Below are 24,591 nucleotides of genomic sequence, written 5' to 3'. Positions count from 1 at the left end.
GTTACTTGTGAGTTTTTTCAAATTGTGTTTACATGTTAAATCCTAGTGTGAAACTTGTGTGGATGTTATTTGTGATGATTTACTGTTAATGTTCTACATTCTGCAAGTCTATTATATTTGGGATAGTGGACTACTAGTTTATGTTATTGAAAGTTTACTATAGAGACCAAGCTAATTGATGTTAAGATATGAAGTATTTGAAGTGTTTATTTTTTGAATTAGTACATCTAGACCTTGGATAACTGATTCACCCCCCTAGTTATTCTAAACACTCTAACAATTAGTATTAGAGAATTGGTGCTTGTAAAGAAAAGTTTGAATGTACTTAAAGCTAAAGATCAAGATGTACAAGAAGGAGGTGCCAATTTTAAACAAAGAGAACTTCCTTGCATGCAAAATTTTGATGAGGCTATATCTAGAAGGAATTGGTTATGATGAAATACGTTTTGTAGTTAATGTATAGGTGGAGATAATAATTCTTCCTTTGATAGATCAAAACCTAAAGAAGAAGCAAGAATACATCCATTCTATGTTGGAGATTACATCAACCCTAAGCTATGTCAAGTTTGATTACATAAAATATTACAAGACTACCAGGGAAATGCGAGACAAACTACAAACCATCTATGGAGGATATAAGATTTTCTTGAGGGAAAAATTAGAAGGCTTGAGAGATAAGTTTGATGAAATGAGAATGACAGAAGGTGAGAATATTGTTAAGTATTGTGAAAGAATGAAAGAGGTTGTTAATGCTATAAGAGGAGAAAATGGAAAGATTGATGATAAGACAATGATCATAAAGGTATTGATAAATCTACTTCCTTTTTACGCTATTAAAGTTTCTATAATACAAGAATTGAGACGTACCCTTGGTAATAACCTTACTTTAGAAGGTGTGTTTAGTAGACTTACTACTTTTGAGATGTCAAATTTTCATAATTTCACTCCTACCATTGTTGTATCTTCCTTTAAATCAAAATTTGATGAAGGGTGCTCCCTTTAATACCATCAACCATAACAGAAAACAAAGGAACAATAGCAAATGCGAGAACAAAATATAGATCTCTTATTTGTACCACAAATGTAGAATTATATAATTGACAAATACAATATTCTAACCCACATGGGTGCCTTCATTACAATAATCTGCAAGACAAGCTGCGAACTATCACCCAGAGTTGTCTTAGACAATGTTCGAGCCTTTCTTAAATAGGTAATTTCATGCCAGCTGAAGGATCTAGATGCTCAAACTTAATGCCTAAGGCTAAAAGATCCTAACAATACATATAGAGTTAGCTAAATACATTTTTGACAAATTATTTTAGATATTTTGGTAGCCCAACTTCGGAAGGCCATAACTCTCAAACCGTTGCTCCGATTGGCTATTATAACCACTTTTCAGAAATGCCATGTCCTAATCTAACTTAGAACTATGCAAGCACCCTTCTATTGAATTTTTGGACCTCATTAGACACTCTAAGGCCTCCAACGGTGAGCCTGAAGATTTTTCTACAAATTTTTCCACCAAAAACCTGCAATAACTTCTTTGATACTTAAGCTAGAGCAATGAGATTTTTATGGTAGGCATATACTTCCAAAATGAGCCTTCCTATAGAAAATGAGAACAATCTAAGCTCATATGAAAAAATTACTAAAAATATCAAGTTCCCATAAATAGTAACTACCTTATTGACTAGTCCTTATTAAAATAGAAAAGAGTAAAAAGAAAAATATTTTTGGGTGATGCAAGATTGCTCATAGACCCAAGATGCTCCTACAATTAGACACCCAACGTAATTTGAGAAGTGACTCTGTCACATCTTAGGTGTTTAGAGGAAAACCAAGACAACTAACCTCCTCCTTTGCTAGCCATGATGAACCCTCAACTGGCCTCCCTTTCCATTTGATCAGATATTCCTCTCAAGTTTTGTTCCTAGTACTTTTGCCAACACGACTATCCAATATCTCCTCAAACTCCTTTGTAGCTGAACTAGCTGTTGACTTCATCTTCATCACCTCCTTTGTGAGACCTTGCCCCGACCCTTCGTAGCCTTAGTTGTTACTTTATCATTTTGATACTCACGAGTCGAGATGTTGAGACATTATCATATACTTGAACATATGATATTATTTCATGTTGTGTGATGTTATTTTCAGATATTTGATGTTCGTCATTTAATGATTTATGTATATGTATGTTGATGAATTAAGTAAAAGGTAGGATTAACATTTTGGTTTCAGATATTTTAAATGGTTAAGAATTGAATAGGATGAGAGGAACCCTGATTTTGTTATAGATGGATGTTTTAATTTATGTGATTCCTGATACGTATATATACATATGTACATGTGATTTTCGGGACTACTGATGTGTTCAATGAGCATGCAGCTATTTTAGTCGAGGAAACTGATGGAGGAACATAACTGATCCCTTTATGCTAATTTTTGAAACTTTGTTGTTCGTAATTCAAGTATTTTTAATTGTGAGATGTATGTATGTATCTTTCAATGATCAGTAAATGTTAATGTTCGTAACTATGTTCTTTTAGTGTCACTTGACACTCGTAAATTGTTTATGCTCTTCAACGTGCTAGTTAGGGTTAGCTTTGTAACCCTTGGACCTTAGTCAGACTAAGTTAGCATCTTTTTGCTAATTTTGTTCTTAATTGAGTTTAGTCATCCTTAATCCGAATTAGTGCTTAATTTGCATTTTAGAGTTGTTAGTTGGTCCTAATTATTTCCTTGCTTTTGTTTGGCTCCAAAACTATTCCTTAGGCTTTAAAACATGAAATTATTATACCCAAGGGGTATGGGTATGGGTTTGGGGAATTTTCCAACCCCTAAGCCCCTTTTATTGACTTTTGAGGTCACTCAAAAAGTCTCTTTTTGCCTTTGTGCGAAAATTGACTATGGCTACCATCAGTTGCATCACCTCACCTCCACTTAGTGGTTAACCATAGTATGGGTTGAGTTAGGAGCTTCTAGATTTGTAGGTGGGTGGGAGAAGTTATTGATCCTTTTGGTGGTTGGGTTTGAGGCTTATTTAGAGGCCCTTCTTGGATTAGTTGAGGTTGTTACGTAATCTCTACTTTTAGAGAGGAGACTTAGAAGATTGAAGGAAAGAAGGAAAAGGCTCTACTCAAACTTGTTCATTTGCCATTACCTCTTTGTGCAGGTAGGATTTCTGAACTCCCTTGTTCAGATTTTCATGTTTGTTTCATGCTTATGCTACCTTGTTGTTGTTTGAATGCTTGTATGTATGTGGGTATGTTGGGAAGGTTTGAAAACCATGCTTTTTGAATGTTTTCCTTTCATGTTTATGTTTGAATTTTTTTTTAGATGTTCTCGCATGGGTGTTTTGGCATTACTCACCCTTAGAGAGGGCAGAAGTGACCAATTTTGGGAAAGGACATTTTAGTTGAACTCCAACAGTGTAGAGTCTCTTCTCAGGACGAGAAGAGGGAGAGAGGGTAGGGTGTTATGGGCCCCTACCTGTCAGCACAAACCACGTATGAGTTTTGGCATGTAAGAATGGAAGTTCTTGTTTTATAGCCCCGATTGGGCACCTAGTTTGGTGTTGTGTTTGACATCTCCTATTGGAAAAATCAACCTTTCCCTAGTTTTGATTCATTGTGAATCCTATTGTGAAAACCTTGTAAGAATATGCATGTTTGAATTGTTTCTTGGTCATGCTTGTTGTTACCTGATCAGATTTTGTTCCCTGCACAGTTCGTAGAAATGTGTTGCAGAATTTGTTATGAATCCCTTGATGAGGGTCATGAAGAAAATTCAATTAAATTTTTGTAATTTTGGGATTGGAAATCCTATGTAATTGTAGTTCAAAAATTTGTTGTAATGGCAATGACGCCGGGTTTTCTACTTGATTCTTTCCCGACTGAGCCTTTGAATTAGGTTTGCCAATAAAAGTGGTGTTTGAGTATAATTGCTTATTGTGGGATTTAATCGTAATTTTTCAATTAGATGGATGCACATCAAAAAATAGGATGATATGATGATGGTTTAATTAAGCAAAATTTCAAGTTTTCCTTATATGTTATATGTGAAAAAAAACTATGTAGAGGAAAGAAAACTGGTTATGGTTGATAGCAAATTCAAGATGTTTAAAGATATCAATTAGTCTTGTATTATTGTGTCACAATTATTAAATCTATGTTTTAAATCCATCAAAGAAATATATATATATATCCCTTGAAAAAAAAAAATACATTGCTTTGAAACATATACTTAGAAAAATTTGGCAAAAAAAAAAAAAAATTCCAAGAGAGTAAAAAAGCTCTTTGGTTTTTGTATGGAGGATCAAATTTTAAATGTTTATATTGTGATAGAGAATCTTGAAGAATCTTTATTATATTTAAAGAAATATATAAATTTGTTTTAAATATTTAAATAAATATCAATTGAATAAATCTATATGAAAATATATCCTAATATCTTTCTGCCCACTTTGCTTTATGCATTTAATCCCCCCACCTTACTTGGCGCCAACCTTGGGTGATGTGTTGGTAAAGTTTTGTAGCAAAGTCATATTATGCTGCCACATGGTGATGTCACTGTACCTTCACCCTGTTCTTGGAATGTGCTGGCCCTCTTGTCATGCTTAATTTTGAATTTGTGATAGACTTGTTTAAAGTTTTGTTTTCCTCCATCTTAAATCTCATTGTCGCCTTGCTAAGGGAAGGGCCTGTGCTTGATCCCCTTGGGCAGAGCATTGTACTTAGTGGCAGCGCTTGGAAATGCGCAAGGGTTTGCGGGTTTGGAGGTCGATGTGACCGGTGGGAGGGGGGGAATAGAGTGGGAGTTAAGGGTTAGAGTAGGGTGTAAATGTTAGTTTAGGTTAGTGTTAAATTAGTTTAAATTTTAAGTTATTTTAACTTTAGCATGTTAATATAGGTGTTAAGTTAATTAGCATATATTATATTATGTTTGGTAGTTACTTTTGTGGTTAATTAATTATTTTAATTAGTTAATTTTAAATGCAATTTAAGATGTTAGTATGTTATTTTATTTTTTTTAAAATGTTATGAAGTTTGCATTAAAATTAGTTTCTAATGTAATTTAGTTTGGACTATAGTATTGGAGTTAGTTTTAATTTTATTTAAGTTTTAAAGTTTTAAGTTATATTGTTAGTTTCATCTTTAGGATTAGTTGTTTTCAATTATGTTTGTTTAATATTTATTTGTTTAAAAGTTATTGCTTGAAATTTTATAGAGTTACATTAAATTTGATTATCATATAATTAATGTTAGAAGTATGGCTAGTTTATTATTAGATTTAGATAGTTTAATTTTTAGATAAATTTAGTTGTTTAATTAATTTAGAAAGCTTTAATTTCATAATTAGTTAGAATTTGATTAGTTGTTAGTTGTTTAAATTTAAATTTGGTAAGATTTTGATAGTTAATTATGATGTTAAAATAGTCGAAATGTTTAAAGTTAATATATATATATATATAGTTTTAATTCTAGTTAATTGTTTTTCTTTATCGGTTAAATTGTCAATTGATAATTGTCTAAGAAATTTACTGTTGAACTTGATTAAATATTTTCAATTAATTTTAAACTCGAATTCATTGACATTGTTATTTAAATAATTTTTAATATATTATTGAGAAATTAATGAAATAACGTGATTAATGATCGATATCAATCTTTTAACAAAAGTTTCAAAATCTTAATGTTGTATTCCTCCAGAAGAGTTTATAAACTTAAGATGTAATGTAGAGAACCTTTACTTAAACTGTGATCACAACCTTATCAACTTAGAGCATTTTAATTATACTTTAGAAAAAAATTTGGTGTGTGTTTATGCCCTTGAGATTTGGGCATGACATCCTTCATAATACTCTATCAAATCTAAAATGTTAAATACTAGTGAAATATTCAATTCAACAGGAAACTCCACCTCATACACATGTCTAGAATCATGCCTTTTCACTATTTGTACAGTTTGAACTTCTTCATCTTTAGCTCAGTATATGTACTCACTAGAAAATGCTCCTTTCTCAAATGAACCATGATTTCATCTGTAACAAAAAATTCCTTATACCTCCTTTTCACATCTACCTTAGCCTTATACTGTGTAGTCATCTTTATGATGTGCTTCCTCACCTCCTAATGGATGTTCTTCAAATCTTTGGCAAAATCTTCTGCTTCAGCACTACTTATCTCACCTTTATCCAACTGTCGTAATTTAGAAACATTTCTAGGACTACTCCCATATATAACCTAGAATGGTGATTTACCAGTACTCTCATTGACAAAATTATTATATGAAAAAATTTCTTGTGGTAAAATCATATCCCATCCATTTAGATTATCTCGAACCAAGCATCTCAACAAGTTTCCCAAACTGCGATTCACAATTTCTATTTTTCCATCAATCTGTGGATGATGTGATGAACTAAAATTCAAGTTTGTCTTCAACTTCTTCCATAATGTATGTCATAAATACCTAACAAATTTGGTATCTCGATCTGAAACTATACTCTTTGTTTCACCATGTAGTCTCACCACTTCTCTAAAAAAAAACTCTGCTACATGAACAACATCACTTTTGCGAGGAATAAAATGTGTCATCTTTGAAAACCTATCAACCACCACAAAAATAGAATCATGCCCATGTTGTGTCCTCAATAATCCAAGAACAAAATCCATGATAACATCCTCTGAGGACTTCTTTGGTATAGGTAATGGTTGATATAACCCTATATTTTTCTTTACTCCTTTTTCCATTTGACATACTCTACAACTCTGTACAAACTTCTTCACATCTTACTACAATTGTGGTTAGTAATAATTCTTAGCAACCAAAGCTATGGTTATATCTCTACCAAAATGTGTAGCGAATCCTCCATTATGATTCTCTTTGATGCGATTCTCTCTCATTGAACTTTTGGGAATGCACAATTGGCTTCCTTTGATCAACATATTACCCTAGATCATGAAACCCAACCACTTTATCCTGTCAAGTGTAACAATTTTTGTACAAGCCTTCCATGTTTCACTAAAATTAGGATCATCTAGATACAAAGTACTAAGCTCCTTGAACCCAACCACCTTTATCTGCATTTATGTTAGCAAAAGTTATCTTCTACTAAGAGCATCTACAACTTTGTTAGACTCCCAACTCTTGTGCTTCAAAAAAAATGTATAACTCTACAAAAATCAACCCATGTCAAATGCCTTTGGTTCAATTTTCCTTGACTATTCAAATATTACAAAGCTTGATGATCAGTATACCAAAAAAACTACTTAGGAAGAAGATAATGTCTCCACTTATTCAATGCTTGAACTATAGCATAAAATTCCTAATCATAAACATAATATTTTCTTTTTGCATTATTCAATTGCTTACTGAAATAAGAAACAAGTCTACCTTCTTGGCTCAAAATAGCTCCTATTGCAATACCACTAGTATCATAGTCTACTTGAAACACCTTGTTAAAATCTGGAAGTGTTAAAATAAGTTGCTTAGTAACTATCTATTTCAACATATTAAAAATCTTATCTACTCCTATAGTGGACTTAAACTCTTTCCTATCCCCTTTCATTGTTTCAGTCAAGGGTCCACAAATACTGCTAAAACCTCTTCTGAAATTTCTATAAAATCTAGCTAGTCCATCAAAATATTTTACTTCTTTTGTACTCCTTGGAGTAGGCCATTCAAGGATAGCCTTCACTTTCTCTAGGTCCATTTTTAGACCTTCTGCTGAGACTAAAAATCCCAAGTACATGAACTCCTTTACAAAACTACACTTCTTTAGGTTTATCAACAACTTTTCTTCCCTCATCAAACACCTTGCAAATATGAATCAAATGCTCCTCCAATGTCTTACTAACAATAAATACATCATTTAGGTAAACAATGACAAACTTACCCAAAAAATCCTTTAGTACCCCATTCATAAGCCTCATGAGAGTGCTCAATGCATTGGTTAGCCCAAAAGGTATGACTAACCACTCATACAATCCTTCCCTTGTCTTGAAAGTAGTCTTCCACTCATCACCTTCTCTGATACGAATATGATGGTACCCACTCTTTAGATCTATTTTTGTGAATTACTCAGCTCCACTAAAATAATTCATAATATCATCCATCCTTGATAAAGGAAATATGTACTTGATTGTGATCTTGTTGATAGCAGGAGAATGTGTGCTCATCCTCCATTCTCCATTCTTCTTTGGCGCTAATATAGCTAGTACTAAACATGGACTCAAACTCTCTTGAATCAACCCCTTCTACAACAAATCATGAACTTGCCTATTCAATTTTTCACTTTCTGCTGGTGTCATTCTATGCACTGGCTTGTTTGAAAAGTTGGCTTCTGGAACCAAATCCATCTGGTGACTAGTCTTCCTCATTGGGGGCAATCCATTAGGTACATTATCTGACACAATATTAGAAAATTCTCCCAACATATCTACAACTTTTGCAGGTACCTCTACTTCTTTATTATCTTTATTACCTTTGAGAAACTCTTTTCCATCAAAAAAACATATTCTAGTAACACTAGATACCTTTTCTTCTTTCTCCTTTAATATCTTCAACTTATGTTTCACTCCATCCTTGGTCAAACTATAGGTATTCGCTTGCCCATCATGTATAGCATGCCTGTTAAGCTACCATGACCTACCCAACAACATATGACATATTTCCATAGGTATGATATCACATAGTACCTCATCCTAGTAGCTTCCAATCTTGAACTTCATGGAGCACTACTCATTGACCATGACCTTGTGGTCATCTTGCACCCAAGCAATACGGTATGCATGCGAGTGTTTCTATCACTTCAGGTTCAACTTGGTGATCATCATTTTTGAGACTAGATTGTCAATACTTTCACCATCAATGATCACATCAAAACACTTATCTTCAAACTTGCGTCTTATGCGAAACAATCTCCTTCTTTGATCAGGTTCATTCTCACTACTTAGTAAGACTCTTTTGTCAACCAGGACTTCTCTTTTAGCATCTTTAGAATGTGATGATCTAGCATCTTCATCAACATTTGAAACTCTAGCCTAGCCTTTTGTTCCTTGATATGTCCTTCCTTGATGCTAGGTACATTCAAATGCTCTATGCCCTTCTTCTCCATAGTTAAAACATTACCCATGGAAGCCTCCTCTTCTAGATCGTTGTCCTTTGCCTCTTCCTCTTTGATCTCTATTGTTCAGATAATGGAAATGACTGGAATTTTTTCCCCTTTGGTCCAAACTAGTACTTCCAGCCTTATGCTTTTTCTTCTGATCATCATTACAACCTCTATAAGATCATTAGCCAAATCTTCCACTGTAACCTATTCCACTATTCTTGTTGTCAAACTTCTTGCTCATTTTCTCCTCAACTCTTAGGGAAAACTGGTATGCCTCCTCAATACAGTCATTCGAAATAGACTCAGCTCATCCTGAATGCTTGGTCTTAACCCATTAAGATAGCAGGCCACTTTCTCCATATTAGCTTCTGCATGGCTGGTTCTAATGAGAACTTGGTAGAACTCTTTGGTATACTCTTGAACAAATTTTCCTACTTGCTTCAACCCTTGCGTCTTCTTTAGTAGAATAAACCCATAATCTATGGGAATGAATTGTCACTTCAGTTTAGCTATCATCCGATCCCATCTGGTGATTTTTTATTTTCCCTTTCTATTTCACTCTAACTACACCTCTTGCCACTAGACCTTTGCATGTACCTTTAGTTTTGCCTTCGCAAACTTGGCCCTATTAGGATTGTCAATATCTTCATACTCAAAGTATTCCTCTAGTTCATTAATCCAATCGATTAGCTCATCTAGGTTAAGATTTCCCAAAAATGTGGGAACCTCAAATTTGGGTCTTTTTCCAATCTTGGAGATGGCCCTAAAAAGCCTCTATTCCTTTGGATTTACAATTGCCTCTACTTTGGCATTTTCTTCTAGTTTGTCCTCATCCCCACTTTCATTTCTAATGGGAATATTCATTCCTCTATGTATTTATTCTTCAAATGCTTACATTTGTCTTTGGAGGGCTCATAAACCCTCAGGTGTAACACCTACAACTCTTTTGCCACACTCTCTTAATGGAGGCATTTTCATGCTTATGTTAAAACCTTAGTGCAAACTACCTCACAATTGGTGATCTATCTACACATTCAATGCAAACCACAATCCTGGTGTGAACTGCCTCATAGTTGACAATTTGTCCACAAACTCTCTAATACCACTTTATGAAGGGTGCTCCCCTTAATTCCATCAACCATATTAGAAAACAAAGAAACAATAGCAAATGTAAGAACAAAATATGGACTTCTTATTTGCATCACAAATGTAGAATTATAGAATTTACAAGTATAATATGCAAACCCACATGGGCACCTTCATTATACTAATCTGGAAGACAAGCTACGGACTATTACACAGAGCTATCCTAGACAAAGTTTAGACCTTTATTAAATAGGTAGTTTTATGCTGCTCGGGAAGGTTCTAGATGCTCAAACTTAATACCTAGGGCCGAATAATCATAACAATACATATAGAGTTAGCTAAATATATTTTAAACAAATTATTTTAGATATTTCAAGTAGCCCAACTTTGAAAGGAGATAACTTTCAAACTGTTGGTCCGATTGGTTATTATAACTACTTTTTAGAAATGCCAACGCCTGATTTATAGGCTTGGTATTGTGCAAGAAACCTTTAGTCAAGTTTTCAAACCTCATTGGGCAGTCTAAGGCCTCCAACGGTGAACTTGAAGATTTTTTTGCAAAATTTTCCACGAAATTCCATAATAACTTCTCTGATACTTAAGCTGGACCAATGAGATTTTTATGGTAGGCTTATAATTCCCAAATGAAGCTTCCTATAGAAAATGAGAACATTCTGAGCTCATATGAAAAACTTACTAAAAATAGTAAGTTTTCATAAATAGTAACCACCCTGTCTACTAGTCCTTATTAAAATAGAAAAGACTAAAAAGAAAATATTTTTCGGTGATGCAAGATTGCTCTTACACCTAGGTTGCTCCTGCATCATAATTAGTTCTTAGTAAGAAAGGGAAAAGAAAAGTGTGGAAAGTGATAGTGATGTTTCTAGTGATGAACTTGATGAGATTGAAGCACAAATGGCTAGAAGACTTCCAAGAGGTAGAGGAAAATACAAAGGCAAACATCCTATAATCTTTATTTCATTTAAACATAGATGAAAGAAAAGAAAACAAGTACAAAGGAGGAAGAGATGACTAGGACAATAGGAGAAACAAGGACTACAAAGACAAAGGTAATAAATCTTATTACATTATTGAAGAAGAAACTGATAATGAATCTGAAAGTAATGATGAAGAAGTTATCTATATTGCTACGAAAGAAGATTTTGATGAAGATGAGAAAAATGCATTAATCTCTTATATAAGAAAATGTGATAGGTGGATAATTGATAGTGGTTTTTACATCACATGACTAGTGATAAAGTATATTTGAAACCATTGGGTTGAAGCACTTAACTATAATTTGTTGAATGTTTCATAGTTGAACAAATTAAGATACAAGGTTGAATTAGTCCATCACAAGAAGGCCAAGATATTTGATGCTAATGGTGAATTGATTGGAACTAGTGATCAAATAAGACGTAACTTATTTTATCTAGATTTATTTGATGAGACATGTTTGTTTGCACAATATGAAGATATATGGTTGTGGTATAAGAGGTTATGTCATGTGAATTTTGACAATTTGGTGAGAATTAGTAAGATGAAAAGAGTAAGAGGTTTGTCAAAATTGAAGAAACTTGATAATGCTATGTGTAAATAATGTCAATTGAGAAAAATGGCAAAGTCTAGTTTCAAGAGAAAGACATACACATCTAATGATATTTTGGAATTGGTTCATACTAACCCTTGGGAATCTATTGGTATTCAAAGCTATTGTGGAGACAAATATTTCATTCTATTTGTTGATGACTATTCTAGGATGATGAGTGTGATGTTTCTTAAAGAAAAATATGTTTATTTTCAGTTGTTTAAGTAGTATTTGGCTAGACTTGAAAAGGAAATAGGTAAATGTATGGAGTGCTTGAGATCTAATAGAGGTGGAGAATTCATCTCTAATGAATTTAATATATTCTATAATGATAGAAGAATCGAAAGGTAGATTTCAACACCTTGGACCCTTCCCCAAAACATAATAGCTAAAAGGAGAAATAGATCAATCATGGACTATGCCTAAACATTGATGATGGAGAAGAATGTATCATAGAAATATTGGAGAGAAGTTGTAAGTACAACAATTTATACTTTGAATAGAGTGTGAGTCAAGAAAGGTACAAATGTTACACCTTTTGAATTGTGGTATGGATATGGACCTTATGTAAAGTACTTTAAAGTTTTTGGAAGAAAATGTAATATACTGAAAGATAATAGAAATGGAAAAGTTGATGCTAAAAGTGATGAAGGAATATTCCTAGGATATTCCAATAAGAGAAAGGCTTACAAGTTATTGAATTCTAATACTAACAAAGTTATCGAAAGTGAAAATGTGAAAGTTAATGAATGTGTAGAAAAGAATGAAGAATGCAAAATGGAACCTAAAGATTACATCAAATTCATATACATGAATGAAAGTGCTCCTTCTAAACCACGTAAGAAAGAGAAAAAAGCTACAAATCAAAAACAAAATGTGAATGCCAAGTTGCAATAGCCAATTGTTGAGCAATAGACTGTGGGTGTCGAGCAACAATAAAATGATACTGAAGAACATGTAGAAGATGTTGAACATTAGGAAGACAATGTTGAGAAAGTGAAATCATTTTTCAAGATGAACCTATAGAAGAAGAAAGAAGGAAAGAACTTGTACTAGAAATGCATGTATGAGGACGTCATGCACCTAAGAAAAGCATTGGTAATAAAGAATCCAAAGTCATGACAATGAAAAGACTTAGAAGTGAGACATGTTTCCTTAGTGAGTTTGAGCCTAAATCCATAAAATATGCTTTGGAGGATGAGGATTGTAATCATGCAATAAATGAAGAAATTGAATAGATAGAGGAGAACAAACATGGACACTGGTACCTATACCTAAGGACAAGAATGTTATTGAACCAAAGTTGGTATTCATGAACAAACTAAATGAAAAAGGTGAAGTCATAATGAATAAGGCTACATTGATATACAAAGGATATGCACAAGAACAAGGAATTGACTACAAGGAATTTTTTTCCCTATTTGCAATATTAGCAGTCAAAACACTAATTGTATATTCTTCTTATAAAGGATTTAAGGTATACCAAATGGATGTTGAATTTGCATTTTTGAATAAAATATTTGAAGAAGTTTATATTGAGCAACCTAAAGGATTTATAGATCCTAACGAGAAGAACATGGTATGCAAGACTTACACAAGGCTCTATATGGTTTGAAACAAGCCCCTAGAGTATGGTATAAAAGATTGCACAACTATTTGGTGAAGATTGGATTTGTAAGAACTAATGATAACAACAATCTATACTTGAAGACTAGTAATAACAATGAGGTATTTTTATGTAAAATATTTGTTGGTGATATCACATTTGGAGGAAATAAATCATTATGCAAATCATTTATAGATGAAATGAAGAAGGGATTTGAAATGTCTATGTTTGGTGAGATCAAATTCTTTGTTGGTTTACAAGTTTACCAAATGAATAAAGGTATATTTATTACTCAATTAGAATACATTAAGGACATACTAAAAACTTTGGAATGGAAGATTCAAGATCAGTTAGTACACCCATGGTGATAGGAGATAAGTTATCTAAGAACGATGATTCTACTGATGTGAACCAGATATTGTATAGATCAATGATTGGAAAGCAATAATATGTTGTTGACAACAAACTTGATATTACATTAGTCATTGTTATAGTTGCAAGTCCCAAGGATAATCATATCATGGTAGTGAAAAGGATATTGAGATATCTGAACGGAATTGAAAGTGTTCACTAAGTCAAATTGGGTAAGAAATGTTGATGACAAAAAAAAGTACATGTGGAGGAGCATTCTTTCTAGGAAAGAGGCTAGTTTTATGGGCAAACAAGAAGCACAATTTTATGTCTCAATCAATAATTGAAGGTAAATATGTGGCAATAGTAGTGAATTGTTCAAACATCAAATGGATCAAGTAATCATTAAAAGCAATGAAGGAAGACATCACTGATCCAATTGTTATTTATTGTGATAACTGTTGCCTATTTTTGCCCCCCGCAAAGAATTTGAATTCAAAGGCAAGCCCGCCCAACAGTCACCTTCCATCTTTAATATTATTTTAGTTCCCTAGAAATACAGAAAAAATAAAATGATTAAATTTTTTGCTTTCCCACAACTTTCTGCGTCATCAGATCTTTGGCGATCTATGGTGGGTGCTTCCCCACATTTTCAAAACAAACAACCTTTACATAATGTGGGGAAGCCCCTTTGCGACGTGTGGCAGTGGGTCTATGTTCTTCTTGTGGGCTACAATTTGGGAAGCTACATTGTGAGTTGGCATTTTGATTGGCACCTACTTTCCCACATTCTAGTTTTGTCAGACTTTCTAACAATGTGGGAAAGCACCATTGTGACACGTGGATCGGTGGGTCCTTTCATTTTGTGTGGGCCATAGAAAGGAGGAGGGTCAGTCTAGCTAGCATTTTGATTGGTGCCCACTTTCTCACATTTCTTCTTTTGTCAGGCTTTCTACCAATGAGGGCAAGCGCCCTAGTGACACATGTCCATATGACATCACGGTGGATATTCACATAGGTTTAGAGGGCACATGTTATGTACACTGTCAGATCTCCCAAGATCGAGGGTTGGCACATGCCCACATTCTAAAGGTGCAAGAATGTTAAGTAATGCAGGCAAGCACCTCGCTGCCGCATGTCTTTGTGGGGTCAAGTTTGTTCCATATGTCACAGGGTGATGCTAGATGGGGCTAGGTCACTAAGGTGGCTGTCGAGGTGTTCTTGGACCCAAAAATTTTAGTGGGATAGGCACAGTCTAATGAGGATCTTCATGGTCATTGATCTTTCAAAGATCAATAATTGGCACTTTCCCGCATTCTGAAGATGCAAGGTAATTAAATAATGTGGGGAAGTGCCTGAAGGACACGTGTCCTTGTGGGCACAGGGAGATACATTTTAGCTAAGGTATTAATAGAAAGGATGATGATTATTAACATCACGACTAAGTTGAGAGGTGGCTCGGTTTGTCAGTTAGATGTGGTTAACCGCATGGAGACTTTACGGGGTGGCAAAAAATTAAAAGAATATTGGCTCGTGTAACCCATTCTTGATGGCAGGATTTGGCTAACTTTTTGAATTTGCTAATTGATGAGCCAAAAATAAGGGGAATCAGGTTTCTTGCACAATATGATCTTCATGATTGATTCCAACCACTCCCGAGTGAATGCTGCGGTTGGTAAATGAAGGAGAACACTCCACCACCTCTGTTCCTACCTAGCTACTTGGTTAGAATGGTTTAATGGCACCATTTCTATCTTCTAGAGGCCCTGTTTCGATAGAATATCAAATTTCATTGTATTTAAGTCTATGCCAAGGTTGGATTTGCCCTAGATCTGCATGATTATTCTCTGTAAGATTTTATGGCGGTGGTTGTGGAGTAACTTCAGTTAGAGGATATCTCAGTTATGCCTGAACTATAAAGGTAATTTTTGTAGATTTTGTTCTAGTCGACTCTTCTCTATTTCTTTGATATTGCTCTGCAACTTCAGTGTAAATTCCCTTTGCCTCTGAACTGTATGGCATTCTGCCTTATCTGCTCCAGCCATTGATGTAAAGTACAAGAATTATTTGCCTCTCATTGGTGTATTGTGGATATCTGCAATCTTGCATGACTGTATCTCTTTTGGCCTATGAATGGTATATAAGTGGATCCTCTCTTTCCTTGTGTCATTCATTTTGGTTTTTTGATTTGCATGTGATTGTTAGATTAAAGAAAGTCTGGATGTGTATATCTTTTGGTGTCACGATGGTTCAATAGTGCATGTATGGGTAGAGATTGGTTTGAACACTCTATTTTGGTGCATCACCCCCTTAGGTTAGAGTGGGTAGATTTGCTTTCATGCATTCCTTCTCCCTTTTCCTCTCCAAGAATAGTTAGGTGCACCCTAATAGTAAAGGAATTTGGCCTTCTCCGAAGACTCAACCTCACTGTTCAAGTCCCACAACTTGGAGGTTGTTTCCATGTTTCACAAGGTTGTCCTTAGGTAAAAACTTTGGACATGGGTGCAAACTTTTGTGACAACAATAATATTAGTGCTATAAATATATCAAAGAATCTCACGATGCACACAAAGACTAAGCATATTTCTATGAAGTATCATTATTTGAGAGAGCTAGAGAAAGAAGTGAGATTGGAGTATGTAAACACTACGGAGCAAATAGATGTTATTTTCACTAAGGCATTACCTAAGGATGCTCATGAATATCTAAGAGGTAAATTAGGGGCAATTCCCCTAGACAAAGTTACTTGAGATGGAGCTCTGCATCAAATGTGTTGATCATAATATATTACAATTTGACGTAGATGGTCTTAATTTAGGAGCTACCTAAAGTAGTAAAGGAAGAAGAATAGAATGTTGTATCATTCATAGATGGTAGAGGTGAATTCAATAGTAACATGAAGATATCTATATGATCAAGATGTTTGAGAAAAATGAATTTTCTTTGGCATTATTGTCAAAGAGGGAGATATATTGTTAACTCAATTACCTATGTAGAAAGAGGGAGAATATGTCAAGAGATGTTATTTAGAAAGAGACATTGCAAACTAGAAGAATAATGTAAGGTGTTGCCAACAATATAGGGGAATTTGATTGATTTCATGATTCGATATGATAGAGAGAGCTTATGTTTTGCATATCAAAGATGTATGGATGAGATTCATAATGAAACTAAAAGAAAGTGTCTTTTGGACATAGAGATGAGAATAAGAATGAAACTAAGGATATTAATAAAGATTTGATACTAAACACAAAGGGATTTTTCTCAATGAAGTACATGTTTTGGATTTCATGGTAATTAGAGGTGTTGCCATCAATGCCAAAGAGGGAGATTGTTGAGAACTACAATTAGAACAATTATTATGTTGTTATTGATGTGAAACCTTATTGTTAAGACAACTTGTTATCTAATTTAAGTGTCCTATATATATGATTGATGAAGAGGATTTGAAAAATTGGTTATAACAATAGCACCAAGAGGCAAGGTTGAGTTATGGAGAAGCAACTACGATGGACACTTGCTTAGTTAGAATTTGACAAGATAAAGTGATTTTTTAAATCATGCTACAAGTAAAGAAGACAATTGAATTGAAGCCTTATAGAAGTGATAAAAAATTGACCAATTGCATAGGCTTGGCCAAGAAAAGAGCTAAAGATTAAATAACTTACAATGTTTGTCGAGTGATGCTAGTGTTGATCGAGTGCTAGTATGTGTTGAGAAGAAACAGTGTTGGCCGAGCATCGGTATTGACCGAGTGTCAGTATACATGCCAAACAAGAATGTTAGTAGTGACTGAGTAACCAAGTAATGACAGAGTGTCAGAATATAGAGTTGGGTGAGGGACAATATTTTGATAGTTTATGAGAAAATCATGATTTCCATCCAAAAGAGTTGATTTCTTGGAATATGTAAAGTGTTTTGAAGACAAGGATGGATGACCTAGAACATTTAAATTAGGAAAACCATGATTACACATTTCTATGCAAGGATTCAAGAAGAAATTTGGAGAATTTTCTATAATAGAAAGGAGGAGACAAAATGTTGGAAGGATTCAATGAATCTAACCTAAAACTATGATCTAAGGTGGGTTTTAAGAGGAAAAGATCAAAATTGCCTATTTAAGGTGTAAGGGATAACTTTAGAAGTTTTTTAGGTTAGCAGAAGTGGTGAAGACGTAATAAGGTTGGAGCAGTTATTGATGCTATTGATTGGCGAACTTAAGTAGGAGGCTGAGAAGAGTTATGAAAAGGTGAAGTGATATTGCTTGAAGGGTTTCCAAGAAAAATAGAGACATGGATGACAATGAAGGCCAGCCAATGGATCATCATGTGGGACAAACTGTGATATGTATTTGCAAAGTGAGTTGTATTTTCCAGATCAAAACGTGTTACTTTCTAACCATTCTATCAATATTAAAATCCTTTATTCACGGTTGACCTAATAGTCATATATAAATCCATTAATCAATGTGACATTCTAATAGAATGTTCTAAATTATTCTAACAAGGACACTCTTAATAGGGTGATTAAATCCTTTAATAAGGTTACATTTAATAGTGTGTTTTTTGTTCTTTAATAGGGTTGGTTCCTAATAGAGCTCACTTAAGAAGAGTAAAAAATGGTGACATGTTAATGGTGGTTTTTCAAAAATTGGGTTTCCATGTTAAAATCTAGTATCAAACTTGTATAGACATCATTTATGATGAGTTAATATTAATGTTTTACATTTTGTGAGTTTGTTATATTTAGGACAATGGATTGCTAGTTTATGAATTGGAAGTTTAGTATAGAGATCGAGCTAATGAATGTTAAAATCTAAAGTAGTTGAAGTGTTTATTTGTTGAATTGGTACTTTTGAATCTTGGATAAGTCATTAACCTCCCTCCCCCCCTCTCAAATATTCTAAACATTCTAATAGTTGGATGGATTTCTTTACTTCTATTAATTTGTGGAAAAATGGACTTTCAGGTACAATAATGGCATTGAGCTTACCTTTGTTGCTGGAGGAACATTTCCTATTCTCAACTATGGCTTCTTCCCTCTCCAGAGTTTAGCTCACTCTTCTATAGTGTCCAACACTTCTCCTTGACCTCTAAGATAAGGTGTTTAGTTCTCCAACGATGTCTTCTTGCTCGTCCTGAAAAACTAAATTTGGCTTAAGGACTAGGATTATGCCTTCATTAGGAAGCACCATTTTTCCTCATTTCCAAAAAGTTGTTGTGACTCAAATGGGTAAAATAATGCCATTTTAAAGAAAAAATTAAAGGAATACCAAATTTTTTAGCACTTTGCAATGATGCTTTTTCTTGTTCCTTTCATATTGGAGTCACCATAAACTATTGGTTAATAGTTTTCCCCCCTCTCTTTCTCAATAGAAAATGACTCTCTCTCACACCCAAGGGGTAGAAAACTAAAGAGTCAGCAATAGACTAATTGGGGAGTGTTTTTGGTTTTTCTCCTCCTTTAACTTTCCTATGAATTATAAGGATACAAATCCCTCCTAGTGGATGTGAAATAAATTTTGTTTGGTTCCTACTTCTAATGGTGATTGGGCATACTCTTAATTAGAGAGTAGGAGAGGTTATTTCTAGATTTCTTGCAACCAAAGAAAATGTAGACAAGATTAAAGATTAATAGCCCTACTACTCCCACAACCATGAAAATAATATAACCACCTCTCAACACATCAACTAAATCTACTTATATTCCTATATACATATACTAGCTAATGAATTACATGCAATCTATCACTTAATGAAAACATAGAGGAGATAAGGATGCAATCAAACCCAAGTGGTTCTTAGACCAATAAAAAAAATGATCATATAAGAATTTGTCTTAGGGAAAATTCACCTAGGATCGGAGAACTCGGACAAAAGCACAACTATAGACCAAAAAAAGTATGATTAATATATCGTAGCATGTCCTAATACATACCATGTTCAAATTAGATGATTGTACACACTAAGAGTGCCTTTATATAAAGGCCTCCAAGATGAATCTAGAATGTCTCTAGAAGGTGCCAGGAGATAAGCTTGACAACTAAGCACACATCCTTCATTGTGCATGAATGTATGTGCAACAATGAGAGGATAAGCATGACAAGGTGTCCCACATGTGGAGATGTTGTAGACACTATGTGCTAAAATAAAGTGCTTACTCCTATGTTGTAGACACCATGTGCATAAATGAGGTGTGAACTCCTATGTTGTCAACATGACAACTCAAAAGAGTGCACATACTCCTAGGTGACTAAATAAATAAATATTAAAATAATGCATTAATCTAAGCAAACTTAAGTAAAGTGTAAATAGTAAATATATATTTACACCAACAACCCCCCTTAAGTGCAACTTAGGGGAACACCCTTAAGCTTATGAAAACTAGAATGAAATGCATGATGTTAGGTACCCATGTACATAATGAAAATGCAATGTAATCTCTCTAAAAATGGAGAAAGAGGGAAAACCTCATGGGAAAAACCCTCCCCCAAAAAAAGAGAGATGAAAAGCAATATGCATGGATGGATTTAGTAATCAAGATCCCCCCATTATGACATATATCAATTATATACAAAAGAGAAATGGGAGAAGGAAAAAACCTCCTAAGAGGAAAAAGTCCCCCCCAAGAAAGAGAAGAAGGCGACAAGGTAGTTCCCTCCCCCTAAATCTAAAATGTCAACTAGTGAGTAATGGTCCAATGTAGAAGCTTATCCATGACTGCTGAATGATGTTCCTCCCCTTTTGAAGAAATAGTGGTAGAGGTACTAGTAAGATGCTTCCCTTGTGTGTGGAAAGAATCTTGATGATGAAAGGTGTCTTTGAAACTTTTTCAAGTGTCCCTTTGTTGATACTTATTGTGGCTCCTTCCAAAACTACTGAGAAGAAGTACAGATCAAGCAAGGATGCATATAGAACTTGTCTCAAGAAACCAACAATCTCCTCAAATGATAGAGATACCTCCAACAACTGTAGAAGGATCATCTTCATCAAGGATAAGTGATGTATCATCAAAAAAGTCTCCCAAATTGGCTATGTGTGACTCCATGAACAAACCTAAAATTTTAGTCAAAAAGTCATCGCCTAAGGCTGGAAATGGAAGACAAAGTGTACCCTATTGTGCTAAAGTACATTAATTGGCCACGATCGAAATGAATGAAGAATTTTTCTCAAAGAGAAGATGGATATCATCAAGGATGTCTCCCACATCTTCAATGTGAGACTCTAGGAAAAACATTGTAATGTCTGGAAGGAAGTCGTTGCATGAAGGTAAAGTAGGAAGACATGAATATTCTTGTTGTACTGTATTTGAAGCATCTATGGCTAGAACATGATTAGTAGGAGCAAAAAGAGCACCTAGAGATGTGATCTCATATGGAGAGGATGCAACTGCAAGTGGAGGTAGAAGATCTTATGGGAATGGAGGAATGTGTGGATCTCCATATGTCTCCCAAAGATGGATCCAAATATGATATAAATCTTTTGACTTAAAGTCATCAAATGAATCCATAACCTCCATATCCATATAGAGAAAGAGTGCAAAAGAAAGTATGGAACATGTGTCCTCATCATATAAAGGCCTTCTTGCATATGGTAGTTCATTATGCTAACTAAGATATGAGATAACCAATTGACTCCATTCCTAATAGATGTTTGGTGTCAAGATAATTAAATCTTCCTCTTCCATGATGTACTAATCAATGTAACCCTCCAAAATGTAAAATAAATCAAAGAACCACCCCTCGCCCCACCCCAATGGATGATTCAGGCACTTTATAGCCACTTGCCAATTTGGGGCCTATTTCTAAAAGTAGTATTTCTATCCGCAGAACCTATAATCTAATTGCAAATCTAAAAAGTAGACAAAAAAATGCACTTTCAAAAAAAATGGATCCTGATTATGTATCTAGATGAGCTTGTTCTAAGCATTTGAAGTGGCAAAATTTGGGATTTGTGAGTTGCAAAAAAATTCAAGAATAGAGATCTCAAACCACCTACACTAATGTGTAGGTCATGAAATTCTAATCCAAAACATAAAAATTGCTTGCAAAAAGGAGTCTATATGAGGGAGATATTGCTGCTGTAATTATTTTTCTTGAATTGCTGCCGTTGCACCTCCAAAAATCAAATGGCTCTAGATTTTGCCCCAGATGTCCAATTTGGATGAAACAAAATTTGATTTGGGGATTTATTGACCTTTGAATGTGATGCAAATATCTAATTTGCACCAGCAAGCTCCAATATTCACTTGCAAAAATATCTCCTACAGGTTTGATGGTCAATTTTTCTAGAAAAAATAATGCAGATCCAAAAAAAATTGTAGAGATGTAGATGAAAAAAAAGTAGATCTAAAAATTAAATGTATAGATCTGAAATGATCATACCAATTCTACAAATCGGTCCTTCAGGTGCCGATTTGCAAAAAAATGGCCTCAATTTTGACTATGTTTAGGGTAGGCAAAATTATAGTCAAAATTCACCAATTCGATGCATTGGATGCAATGGTGAGGTCAAATTTGGCTCTAGATGCTCCCAATGATTGTGATGCTCTGGATATAGTCAAGGTGCTGAAGTAAGAAGATGGTCTCGAACGGCTATGTGAAGAGAAATTCTCCAAGAGCTCTAATACCATGTAAGAATTTTTCTTAGGGAAAATTCACCCACGATCAAAGAACTTGAACACAAGCACAATTGTAGACCAAAAAGAGTATGATTAGTATATCATAGCATGTCCTAATATATGACAATATTTAGATTAGATGATTGTACACACTAGGAGTGCCTGTATATAAAGGCCTCTAAGATGCATCTAGAATGTCTTTAGAAGGTGCCAGGAGATAAGCTTGACAACTAAGCACACGTCCTCCATTGTGCATGAATGTACATGAAAAAATGAGAGGATAAGCATGATAAGGTGTCCCACATGTGGAGATGTTGTAGACACCATGTGCTAAAATAAAGTGCTTACTCCTTGTTGTAGACAGCATGTGCATAAATGATGTACAAAATCCTATGTTGTCAACATGAAAACTCACAAGTGTACAAATACTCCTAGGTGACTAAATAAATAAATATTAAAATAATAAATTAACCTAAGTAAACTTAAGTAAAGTGTAAATAGAAAATACATATTTACACCAACAGATCTTAACCACTATTGAGCTCAATGATTTTCTAGCTCTTTCATAGCCAAACTCCTAAACACAGAATGTGATGCAACACGACAAGGGAGAAGAAAATTCAAGAAACCAAAGTAACACACAAATCAAAAGAACCATCAATCCCAATGACCATTAAAGATTGACAATTCCTAGCTTAAAGCAAAAATGAAATTCTCCATTTTAATGCAAATTCTTGATTCTCACTCAGTAATCATTGTTATAAGTGGAAAACATGCTTGCACCAAAATTTGTCAATCCTTCCATTAGATTGCAAAATAGTATATATAGGCCCTTCAGATTCCAGCTATTATTATAATATATTTAGTGGTTCGTCCACTTTTTCCCAAAAAAAAAAAACTTCTAGCTATTGTGAAATTGGATTTCTCTAAGAAGAAAAAGCCAAGAAAAAGAAAAAGACACATGTCATGTTTTTAGTAGGATACAAAGATTAGGAAGAAGAAGCACTGATATTCCCCTCCACTATTGTTTTGGGTATTTTATTAGCTTGATTGGTGGGTTTTTATAAGGACATGTGTTATATATCTTAGGAAAATGATGTCACAAGAAGAACATATTATTGGGGTGGGATAACATGTAATGTTAACCCTTGCTATGTATTGTGATCCCAGTGAAAAAGTGGTAACATTGCTTTCCATCATGCTCAAATGCCCATGATACTGCCACATGTTTGAGGTTCCCATGAGAGCCTTCACTTGATACTTCTTTGAAATTTGGGCTTTTACTAAGTTGTGGGAGAGAAACTTCCCTTTGTGTGGGATCTCCTTAATAATGCTTCACCTCCAAGCGGGGGAGAAGTGGAGTAGGGGAATCTCTAAATTCCACCCTCGTTGAATAATATAGTGGACATAGACAAATTTCTTTTCAATAGAAGAAAGTATAAATTATTTCTAATGAGAAAATATTATTACAACAATTCAACCCACGAGCATGCCTAACTTTGTGATTTCCTATATAAAGCAGCACATACACACTATGATTCCTAAAAAACTAACCTAAGGGAATAAGGGACTCTCGAAGAGAAGTGACTCTTATCAAACCCAACTATGGACTAAGTCTATTTTAGAGCATAGATTTTTTAGGAAAAATTGCTTAAGGTGACTGATGGAAAAGCTTTTAAAATGGGCAACATAAAATGGGGCAGTAAGTCATTAGGCCAGGTAAGAAACTTTCCATCTAACAAGGTGATACAATCCATTTTTTCTTCTAGGATTGAGACGTATACTAGATTTCTTTTGATTGCTGGTACAAATAACACTGTAGTTATTTGTAAAAAAACTCCATATTTAGTTGGATAATACATGTTCCAATTCCTTTCAAAGAATGTGTGGAGTTACCTCCAATGGTGATTTCTTGTTTTTAATTTTAATCAAGACTATCTAGTTGTTCTTCAAATCTACTTATATGATGGGATGCTCCAGTATGTATGAGCCAGGTATTTCTACTGGTCATTAGTTCACTTGATAATGCTGAATAGACTACCATTTTTTGTATCCTTTAATTATACTATGGAGGCTTGGTTCTTGAGTCTTTCAGGACATTTAACAACAACATGACCACACATGTCACTCTATGGTATTGAAATTTAGAGATATCCCTCATCTTTTTGAATAAGTGTTTATTTTTGCCTCTTCCCTATTTGAAGTTTCCTTCCTTAAATTATTTCT

The sequence above is a fragment of the Cupressus sempervirens genome, chromosome 3, assembly GCF_028749045.1.
Source record: "Cupressus sempervirens isolate cs-2001-9-10 chromosome 3, ASM2874904v1, whole genome shotgun sequence".
NCBI lineage: Eukaryota > Viridiplantae > Streptophyta > Pinopsida > Cupressales > Cupressaceae > Cupressus > Cupressus sempervirens.
The sequence above is the reverse complement of the archived record's forward strand: the minus strand, read 5'-3'. Positions refer to the sequence as shown.